The 11250-nt window shown below is 35.0% G+C and overlaps 2 long non-coding RNA genes across 3 annotated transcripts; one reads left to right on the top strand and one right to left on the bottom strand.

The window, feature by feature from the left end:
• Positions 1-1407: 1407 nt before the first annotated feature.
• LOC141480989 (uncharacterized) lies at positions 1408-2713 on the bottom strand. The gene is made up of 2 exons (XR_012464687.1): positions 2576-2713; positions 1408-2197 (listed from the first exon to the last, which is right to left on the bottom strand). It is a non-coding gene; the product is annotated as an uncharacterized lncRNA (long non-coding RNA).
• Positions 2714-2788: 75 nt separating this feature from the next.
• On the top strand, positions 2789-4023 carry LOC141480988 (uncharacterized). Of its 2 annotated transcripts, XR_012464686.1 has the most exons (3): positions 3264-3481; positions 3568-3831; positions 3892-4023. It is a non-coding gene; the product is annotated as an uncharacterized lncRNA (long non-coding RNA). The 2 variants fall into 2 exon arrangements; XR_012464685.1 differs by having other exon boundaries at positions 2789-3831.
• The last annotated feature ends 7227 nt before the right edge of the window (positions 4024-11250 follow it).

Genomic DNA, 11250 nt, shown 5'->3' with positions numbered 1-11250 from the left:
TCTAGACACCAACACGTCAATGCATAATCATGTCGCTGGAAATGCAAAAGCTGCTTCTCAAAAGGTTGGAACACTGTACCGAACCAGAAAACTGTACACACCTTAGCAACTTTTGATGCTTTTCAAAGCTCAGATCAGACCCTGAAATTGCTGGATTCCATCCAGAAAAGAGCCATCCACCTGATTGGAGACGGGAACATTACGTGCAACTTTGATAGTCTTGAACATCGAAGAAAGGTTGGAGATTTGTCTCTCTTCTATAAATACTTCCACGGAAAGTGTTCAAGTGACTTGGCATATTTGATTCCACCAATAACGGTACATATCAGAAATGCGGACTGTGGCTGCTCATCGTTTTGAGGTTCAACTCAGTACACCTCGAACTTCAATATTATAGAACTCTTACATCTGGAGAACTGTGTTTATGTGAAATAAACTTGCTGAAAACGTTTTTCCAAATAGATTTAATGTCCAGAAATTCAAATCCAATGTGAATTGCTACTTTCACACAGGCACCACTCTGAGATCGCTTTGTGCTTTGTGTTTAGGAGATATGAATCAAATTGTTCATGAAATCAACACAAATTCATATTATCGAAATACTAATTCATATTGAAAATCATTGAATTAAACCTCCAAAAAGAAAATGAATTTGTTATAAAACATGATTTGTGAAAAAAAAATTGTTACTCTTCTCTATTCTACAAACTTTTCTGATCAGGGTAATCCTAGTTCAGATTCAGAACTTGTAACCCTCCAAGTTCTGAACGTGCAAAGGTAAAAACTCAATGTTCAAAATATGGAAGTTATAACTTATGTGCTTATAGGCTGCTCAGATTGTTACGGTGAGGGTGTGAGTAAGTTTCAACAAATGATTGGTAACAGTCGAAAGCAAATTGAAACTGACTACTACCAATATAACAAAGTTGACTTGACTGGCTCATTAAGTGGGCGCCAGGTAGCAAATGAAAATTAAATAACAGATAATTACTACCCAAGAAATTTTCTATCTTGGGGGAGGAGGCAGAATAAACCAGCAGGAACAATTAACAACTTAAATTAACAACAACAATTTAAATTTCAAGCTGAAGGCTATATTAATCAAAATTTCAAAAGCTGAAGGCTATATTCATCAAGGATCAAAAGCTGAAGGCTATATCAACTAACAAAATTATGTAAACTGAAACCTCGACACTGAGCCGTATCAGTGGTTAGGTTTCTCGACCACAGGTGTCGGATGACAAGTGGGCATTTGCCGCTAGCTTCAGTGAAGAAGGGGTGGTTCGATAAGATGTCACTGAATTTCAAGTTATTTATGGGCGCCAGGTAAATTACATTTCCAGACAAATACCCGATTTCGCAAACTCAATCTTCCAATTTACCAACTCCGATTGAAACAACAAACCGTAGTACTAAACCAATTTATTAACATCAATAATCATAGTTTTTCATGTAGTTTAGGATCTTCAAACTTTAACCTATAACAAAAATTACCCACTGGACTGGAAGCGTAAGTATTAAAGTACTAAGCAGGCATTAAATATTACGCAAAAATAAAACAATAAGCTCACTCAATACAACAAATTTAGATTCTGACATGTAAATGGGAGTAGCAAGCAACTATATAGCGTCGGACGCAGGTAAGCAACCGTTATCTAACGTTACTCGTACCATAAGCAAACTAAGTAGGTAATAGTAAGCACTTGGCAACTACAAATAAATCAATATCAAGCAGAAAAGGGAGGAGAATGCATAAATATCATTTCCAATAACGGGTGTTCTGCTAATAAACGTCGCTTGAGCTCAGGCGCATGCGTTATACCATATAGCTAAATTACTCAAAAATATGCAGTTATATACAAATAGCGATATTACCAAATTATATGCATTTACACCTCTAACAATGATGTGCTATAAATCAGCTACAAAGCAACGCGATATCTTAGCAACAAGCAATTATGAAGAAGAAAAAAAAATAGCATTCAAACTTGCGTGCTCCTCGAAGTGTATGGCACACGCCAATTCGGTCCGATTCTCTGTAGCGCCCTGTAAATTGGCAGTTTTGGAACGCCCTGTATATTCCACTGATGAGCGATAGTCCCTTTTAGGTATCCGCCTTGCACATAGCCTCTCAATGTGTTCAGAATTCCAGGAATTATTGGACTCCAAAGACCAATAGGAGAAGATAAAAAAAACCCTGTCAGAAAGGGAAATTCAAATTAGAAAACTCTACAAAACTGAAAAATCAAATCCCACTTTTGACTAAACCGGTAAGAGCAATTGAAATTACAAACCCCCAATGAAACATTTAAAGACAAAAACATTGTTTTATTCGCTACGAAATATATAGTACTCCCTGTATAAGTGAATAAAAGGAAATGATAATTGAAAATCTAACGCGAACCCATTTTTGGGAATTGGTTTCCAAATGTACAAATAAATTTGAGATCTGGCAACGTTTCAAAATTTATTTCTAACAAATAAAAACTTATTTCAACAGCTGTTCTGATTTCAGCGTTTCCATGAACCCTCAATCGAAAGAATCATAAAAGAAAAAAAATATACATTAACTTACCCTGGCCGAAAGGGGTTTTTACGAACTGCGACTTCCACTTGAAAAGCTGGTTACTTAGATGGTGGACATACATTAAATGAAATTCGGCCTTGTCGCATCTGACAATAAGAAAAAGATTTGGTGAATACCAAAAATACCGATAAAACAAAGCTTAGACGAATGAAGATGAACTCGAACATAACAAATATATACACATACCTGGTAAAAGATTCCGATGGAAATGCTTACACTTTCAAGGTTAGGTGAGATTCTTTAAAAATCCTCTAACAAGTATAGCCGTGGTTATATAACAAAAATACGCCAAATCGTAACACCAGTATAACCTCAGCTTGAAAATTTGTCTCGTAAAATATAGCCCAATGAAGGATGATTGAAATATCATGAAATTTCACGAGTCAACGAATACTAACACCTTCCTTTACTTGATCAGCACACAAAAAGGACAAATGACATTCTCGATCGAATGACCTTCCTGTCAGTTGAAATAGAAAAGCCACCTACTACGAGTCATTGACCTTCGACGGAATACTCTATCCCAAGTCTGTTTCGTGAAAACAACTGAAGTTGCAGATCTGATGAAGGTTGAATGCTCCTTCCGATTGCAACACTACATGACAAATATTATATACAACCCATTCGAAATATACAAAATTTACAATAAATATTTATTGTCCCCACACAACTCTAGTACAAGGTATTCCTTAACCGAACCCGATTCTAGAGAATTTCGGCTGGAATAGTTGGCAACATCGACGAGCTAAATACCGATGAAATGTTTCTAACCTACCATTCAGACAAGATGTACACAAATCAATAAAACAAATTTGTTAGATCTTCCAAGTCATAATTAATCGAATCGTGGTCGAGACGAAAGAAGTAAGCTACTGCGATTGACGAATGAAGAAGGTAAGCATGCATACTTATACTTTTAAAAATAATTCAGAACACGTCTTTTTGAGTACATTCTTTTAATGATTCGTAATCTCTTTCAGCTACAATCGATCCGATGATCATTATTTCATCAGATGTCCAAGAAATACTCACTCAGAGCCGTCTTTACCGTTTACTTAATGATGAGGAGTCAATATATGGAGTATTGTTACAAGTATCTACATCGCGATATGACTAGAGGAATATATTATAGAGCTGTTGGAGATGATATTCTGAAGTTGCCAAACTCTCTGCAAGGCTAGAATAAATTATCGCATTTTTGACATGGTGTAAACTATCTACAATAATTAAGGAATGATAAGGAGGTACCAACATATCTTTTACAGATTTAACGAATATTATGATGCAAATTGACCTGTTTGTAGGTGTTCCTTTAGGCAGTACCAAAATACCAGACTCAGACTCAATATACAAGGTGTTCTAATAAAATATGTTCTCTAGATAATCTTTGTAATAGTTTATGTTGAACTAGTAAATGAATGAAATAATTATAGTAAGGTAGCGTGTTATTACTAACATACCTGAGGTTCAAAATGAACGAAACAAAACAACAAAAAAATATCAGCTGAAGGCTTCTAAAATTCAGAATATTTACAAATCTGTCAATCTGATTCAAACGACGATTGTCCTGGTTGGATAATACCTGGATGGGTGGTTTGAACGAAGCTGGTCCTAACGAAGTGCTGTTGGGCTGGAATCTACTGGGCTAACAGTTACTTGTTATCGTTCCTAACTTGACAACGATGACGACTCAATGGTCTCTATGAAGCAGGACGATTGTTTGTAGTGGTTAACTGAGCCTCTTCGATCAGAATTCGTCAGCGATGGGACCTCCTTGTAATACCAATCCTCTACCCAGTATTTGGCTTCCTCAATATTATGCGAAACAAACGGAATGAATCAGAATTGAATAAACAATATTTCAGGGAACGAAAGATATCCTTAGAACCTTAGGGTATATTCTGAATTTTACTCAACAAAATTTTACTTTCAAAACCAAGTAAAGGTTAATGGAAAATTGAAACAAAATAAAATAAGGAAAAATGAAACTAGAAAAGCCAGTATTCTCCTAAGAAAATGGGGAATAGTAAATTCCACTACATGTGGTAGGTGAACAATAAAATTGATAATTAAATCAATTCCTTATAAACTTTATTGAAAATCTATCCAGTTGGCAGTCCAACGAACTGCCAGGTTGAATATAACGAAAAATAATCTTCGATAATTTGTAAGGATATCGTAAGGATATGCAATGCAATTTCCGGTGTTATTAAGATAGTAATAAGACAAAACGGCTAATATATGCCAGATAATTCTGAATCCAAAGGAAGATAAATTTTGGGTGACAAATCCTAAACAAATTTTTGTCAGATCACTTTGGATTCAGAAAGAGCTACCTTCAACGCTGACAGGGGTGGCAGGTACAATCGGTAAAGGCCCAAGATACTACCTGGTAGACCTGAGATATAAATTGTACAGACCAGCGATTGAATGTTCGACAGAGGAAAATTCCAACGCTGACCACTACACAGCTCAGAACAGAGAACAACTCTATCAGATTTGCATTTATTTCTCACAGAGAGATCATTTATTATGAACAAATTAAATATAGAAAATAAATGCTCACCTGAAGAATTCCTCTGTTGGTTCCTTGTCCAGCTGTACTAGCAGTCAATGTTCATTCCCCGGAATAATACTATTTTAATATCTAAAAAAAGTATACAGAGTAGACACTGTTTAAACAAACTTGAATGGTTAAATTCGTGATCGCACGATATTGGGCTAGCAAGTTTCTATCCCCGAAGGAACATGAGGAATTTAACTAAAATCTTCAAAGTGATCAAATTTCAATGAATACCAGAAATATGTTATCGATCCTCTCCAAAGGGATCTCCCTAACAGGTATATAACACTGAAATTCGATTCCTTCCAACGATTCTTTAAATAAAAGGAAATTTTGATTTTTAACCTCAATCCTCGTGGTCTCGGAAAAATCCGAAAATTGTTCACTGTAAATCAACAGAATTACTCAATGAGCTATTTTAACATTCAATCTACCTTTCTACACAATTTAATAAAAGATAAATAGGATAAATATGTCTTTTACCAGAAAATGCCTTTACACCACGTTCTCTGCACAAACCTGTCGATTCGTCAACGGTCGCTACTCAAGTCCCGTTCTGAAGCAAAAATCACTCGATGTTCACGATATGCCATCGATATCCGATCTTTTTCGCGCAAGCGGTCTTCACTCGAATTTGAAAGAGGAAGTGACTACTGTCCCGGCATTACTTCGATGCAAAATGTTAAAACTTTAGCAGTGGAACGAAATTTTCGTTACAAACTCACGATACTGAATTTTCGAAACATCTTTTCCGGAAGGAATTTGTCTTTGATTTGTGTGTGAAATTTTCATGTCAACCGAAGTACTCAACTTTTTTTTATTCCTTCAAGAAAGTAGTACCAGGTTTAGACCTATAGCGATGTATTTTCGAATTTCAATTGATAATCATATTCCATCATTATCAATGAATCAATTGCTAATAATTCAATCAAATGTTCTTCTGCCAGTCTAAACCATCGAATTAACTACTATGAACTTCACAAGCAGTTAAAATAAAATTGGCATAACGAACTCTTCAAAATTACTGAGTTGATGACTTATAGGGACAAATGAAAAACTGGTATTACAAACCAGAATTCACTTCGAAAATACATGATGGACATCTGTTTCAATGTCAGATTATATTATTTCATAAAGGAGAATGCAGGTATGCGTGATTTCATTATTATTTATTTACTTTATTCAATGAATCAGTGACACTGTTAACAACTTCATCCTATTTTCCACTCTTGAAAAAGAAGTGCTTTCATAATATTTTCCAAAAATTGAATATCACTAGGAAGTAAAATGATGTCCGGTGTTTATATAGGAAAATATTTTCGTTGATATAGAAAAATATTTAAGAAAAGTGCACAATTTTGGGATACATCAGATAGTTTATCGATTTCAGGTACCTTTTTATAAAAAATTTTCTGTGTAAGTAACTCACGCAGGTCATTGCAAATCGAATAACACACACTCTGTTTAGGATAACCTCTTTCCAATTCCGTAAATGATCAAGGAAACAGTTCCACAATGAGTATTTCCTATGTGTAGGTTTTCACGACCGGTGTCCAATAAATCAATATAAGTTTTTAGGTTTTTAAACATACAGTTTGTGTATCGTCTTGTGGTAGATCACTTCGACTAGTTCCGCATCGCCTCTGATAATGTCTGTCGTACACATATTCGCCTAAAAACCAACAGACGACGAATAAGAAACCCGAAAATGAAGAATAATAAGTTCCAGGTTCTTCAGTTTCCAAAAATTTTCAAGGGACTACTTTCCACATTTCAAACAATAGTCTCATTCCCAACTGCTCTACATGTGTGGAAGCTATTTTCAGGAGCTTTTCTTTCTCATTAACCAAACGCGTAGTGTATCCCTAGAGTACGAGTACATCATGAACAAATCGCGCTTTGAGAACTATAGAAAACAAACAGGAACGAAAAAAACTATACTTTGTGAGCACAGTTCCATTCAGAGTTGATATTAAAGTAAATGTGACAACAATGAGTTTATTTCTGCTTTCCCAACATGTATTCTTATTTCTTTGAAAATGTTCCGTTGGGTACGAAAAATGTCAGTATATTACAAAAAAGATATCCAACAGTTGGAAAACTGTTTGATCATTAGTTTTCATTATTACCGTCAATCAAAATTGTTCGCTTGTTTGTATTATGAAACAGTAATCATAGATGAATAAATACGGGAATATTAAAATTTGAAATGTAAACTGCAAAACAACTCTTGGAACTTCGGAGTGAATGCGAGTGAAAGTTTTGTTTTATTTGAGGTCAAAGATTTAAAAAACCTTACTGCCAATACTCGTAGTACGATGCAACACTTTTCTGAGAATAATTGTAGAAAACAATTCATAATATAGGTAACGTAATGGTATATATTTTTGTAGTCACCAGAGTGCATTCAAAAAAAATATACAGTGCGGACTTGAATAGCCCCACCCTCACCTAGATGAAATATCAAGGTCAGACAAAACTATCGTGGAAAAGTATCAGTATTTGAACTCTTCGAATAAAACTACATCAGTATTGCATCACTCGTCGCTGAAAAAACATTATCAGTTATTTTCCCAAATAGATGAAAAGAGTTTTGTGATACACGTTCGATAGATATTTCAATTCTCCAATCAACATTTTTTTTTATTCTAAAAATCGGATGAGCCTCTCGCTAGTATTTAGCCATTTTATGTGCACTTAAAAATCTGCAAACGAACGATAAATATCATAATTGCAAGAAAAGATGTATCCAAAGCCCACTTCCGTCCATTCCAAAGAATGTTTATAATGTTCATCATTCACTTTCTGGTAATCATGAATGATATTTATTCACAATTTTATTCACTATCATAAGGAATTTCATGGGGTAATTTCGTTAGGAGTAACTCTCATTCTAACCAACAGCTCTGAGAACAAAGTCTAGCCACCTTTGTACCAGCTCGAAACGTAACAGGCAGACCTGTAGACAGGCAGCTGAGTTATCTCTCTATACGACGAGCTGGTGTGAAAGTGGCTAGATGACAATTATGACCAGTGGATCAGAATGAATCACTGCATAACCTGATATGATACCCATCAATTTTCGTGGTTGATGGTGAAACCTGAAGTTCACTTCACACAACAGCAGTCTACTTCTCAGCTCATTAGATCTGACTAAGAAGTGCTTCTAACGAATCAGTCCCAGAAATATTACATAACGATTCTGTAAAAAAACTTCATTATACTCAAGGAGTGAATGATGACTAATTCAACCAGTTATTGAAATGAACTGAAGTGAGTTCGAATTACATTCATTTTTGAAATCATGATATTTCTCTATACATATTTATCGTTTGTTCATGATCCAATTAGAAAAACAATGATTCCGAATTGAAATAAATATCAAACGAGTTTTTACTAGACCCCTTTCCTATTTGAAAAACTTCTCGGTGTCGAGTGACGCAAATAATACAAAATGTGATAATTGTTCAAGTGAATTTTGTGCGACATTGATATCTTGTTCCATTCAATAGTTTAGAAGGGGAGGACTTTTTATGTCCCCACACTATTACAGACTGTGTAAGGTTGGAGCAGGTATTGCAGTTGGAAACAAGACAAAATAGAACTTTTTTTCTGTTCAAACTTTCGATACTTCAGAAACTCTATAATAGAATGAGATATTACAAAATAACATTTGGAAAAACAATACAAAACAAAACATAATAGGTTAGGTTATTAATATGAAGCCAGCATGAACACTTATGTTTTCTCTGATATAGGTATTATTGAATCAAAAAGATGTTGAAACACTCGTATAATTGAAGCACAAGAAGGAACCGTACATCGTTCAAAAAATGAGAAGGCTCATTCGATCCGGAAACTCAAAAATTGAATGTGTGATACTTTTTTACATGATGAAAAGTATTAACTTTGTTTTTCTCATTGCCATGTCTGACTTTTTACTATAACCTCAAGTTAGTAAATACATTTTTTATCTATTTGTTTTACAATTTTGCTACAATGTTTTTAAATTTCTTGTAGATGTCTTGATAAAGGGAATAAATATTTTCAAAAGCTCGACCATATAACAAGGAGTATTCTTTAAACAACAGCCCAGCACTTTGACTGCATACAGGGCTATTCAAATTCGTTTCTGTACATGAGGATCTCGTAAACGATAAGTGATAGAGTTTCGGTTAAATTAGGGCAAACTTGCGTATTTCAGAGACCTATTCAATGATGTGAAGAAATCGAATATAGCTCTTCTGATTCTGGAGATACACAGGAAAAACTAAAAAATTCCAAATTATTTTTTTGCCTATATCTTCTTTATTCGCAGACATATTGAAAATCTGTCCACATTTTGACATTGGCACTTGATTTCAGAATCAGAATATGTCCATGAATCTTTCATACAGGGTGTCATCTGACTTGGGCCACCCCCATCTTTAAATATTTAAATACCGCCTTTATTTTTTGTTGTAGTTTTTGTATCGTCTACATCTAGTGAACGTCTACGATCCAAAAACTACAACAAAAAATGCAGGTCCATATTTAAAAATTAAAAAATGGGGGTGGCCCAAGTCAGATGACACCCTATATGAAAGATTCATGGACATATTCTGATTCTGATATATACCAGGTGTTCCAAATTAAGTCGGCATCATTGACAACTCCGTTATCATTGATGCTACAAATTCGAGTGAATGGGTAAACTAATAGCATTTTTATTGGCCTTCCCGATGCCGCGTTTTCAAAATATTTCATATAATGTCATTTTTTAAAATGGAACACCATATATTTTATCGTGCATTTCAATTCGTAAAAACATTCTCAACAACAAAGCTCATATCATCTTTCTTCCTGAAGTTGAAAATGTGGTAACAATTCCTCTCATGTAGACCTACGACTTTGAAGGTACGTGAGGCAGATACCCGAGGGATAAACAACAACAAACCCAGCTACTGCCGGGCAGAATGCTGAAGTGAAACCACTAGGCACTTGGGCAACGTCTTCGATTTGGAAGATTCGTAGAGAAGTATTTTCCACTATGAAAAACAGAATATAATTTCTTTTGGTCGATACGACCAACCGATAGACCGTTTTTGGGATATTTGCCCCATCATCAGTACCGGGCATGGTCTCTTCAGAATGGAGTGAAACTGCAGACTTGCAGCAGTTTCACAACCTGCTGCATGTCATATGCTGTATATCTTAATTTCTCTATCTGAAACATAAGAGATTTTGAAATTTGTTCAATGATCCCCCGAATTAACATGTTCAGTTGAAGCACAAAAATTAACATTTTGTCTGCGTTTGTTTTTATCGAAAGTAATGCGACTTCTCATGGACCTAGATGTTTTTCCTATAAATGTTCCAGAATAAACCATACTTTATCAGTTTTTTTCTTCTTTATTTGAGTGATATCCACTGAAAGCAGAAAACTCCATGACCAATATCGACTCACCCTGTGAGTTGAGAAGGAATATATGAGGCTATATATAGCTTATGTGAAATAAAAATAGCTTGAGAGTGAAGATTGAGTAATTCCAATGAATTCATTATCTCTTACTTGTAACAATGGATGCAATATCCTCCAATGAATATTCTAATCAATATTTTCTTGAGCGCTGAGGTTAACTGAAATGAATAAAGCCCACGCCCAAGCGGCGTGTATGCACATTGCTGTTGGACTGTTTGAGTGATATTATTGTTATTATCGTTTTGGTGTTATTCGAAGAAAAAAAAACAAATACAGCATAGCCAAGTTTTGCACTATGTGTTCAATTCTGCCATTATGGAACTCTGTTTGCACGCTTGGGTTTGCACCCGTTTCTATAGCCTTCATTCCTAACTGGGAGATGTGCTAGGAGTCACGATAAATTCATTCTGATTGAGGTGGGACATTCTTAATTTGAAAACTGTGTTTTTTGCCATCTACGAGAAAATGTGCTCAGCAAATCGATATTTCGAAAATACACATACGTATTTGCAAGAAACACGTTTCGGGAATGAATTTTTGGGCGCCATTTAGTTAGTGGAAAAAAATATTGCTGCTCCGGTCAAAAGTTAGTGAAATTTAGGAGACAACGGAGGAAACTATCCTACATGAACCCCTGTA

Source organism: Leptinotarsa decemlineata, unplaced genomic scaffold, assembly GCF_025532065.1.
Source record: "Leptinotarsa decemlineata unplaced genomic scaffold, Ldec_3_MD MMD2_tig00000035_RagTag_RagTag, whole genome shotgun sequence".
NCBI lineage: Eukaryota > Metazoa > Arthropoda > Insecta > Coleoptera > Chrysomelidae > Leptinotarsa > Leptinotarsa decemlineata.
The sequence above is the reverse complement of the archived record's forward strand: the minus strand, read 5'-3'. Positions and strand labels throughout refer to the sequence as shown.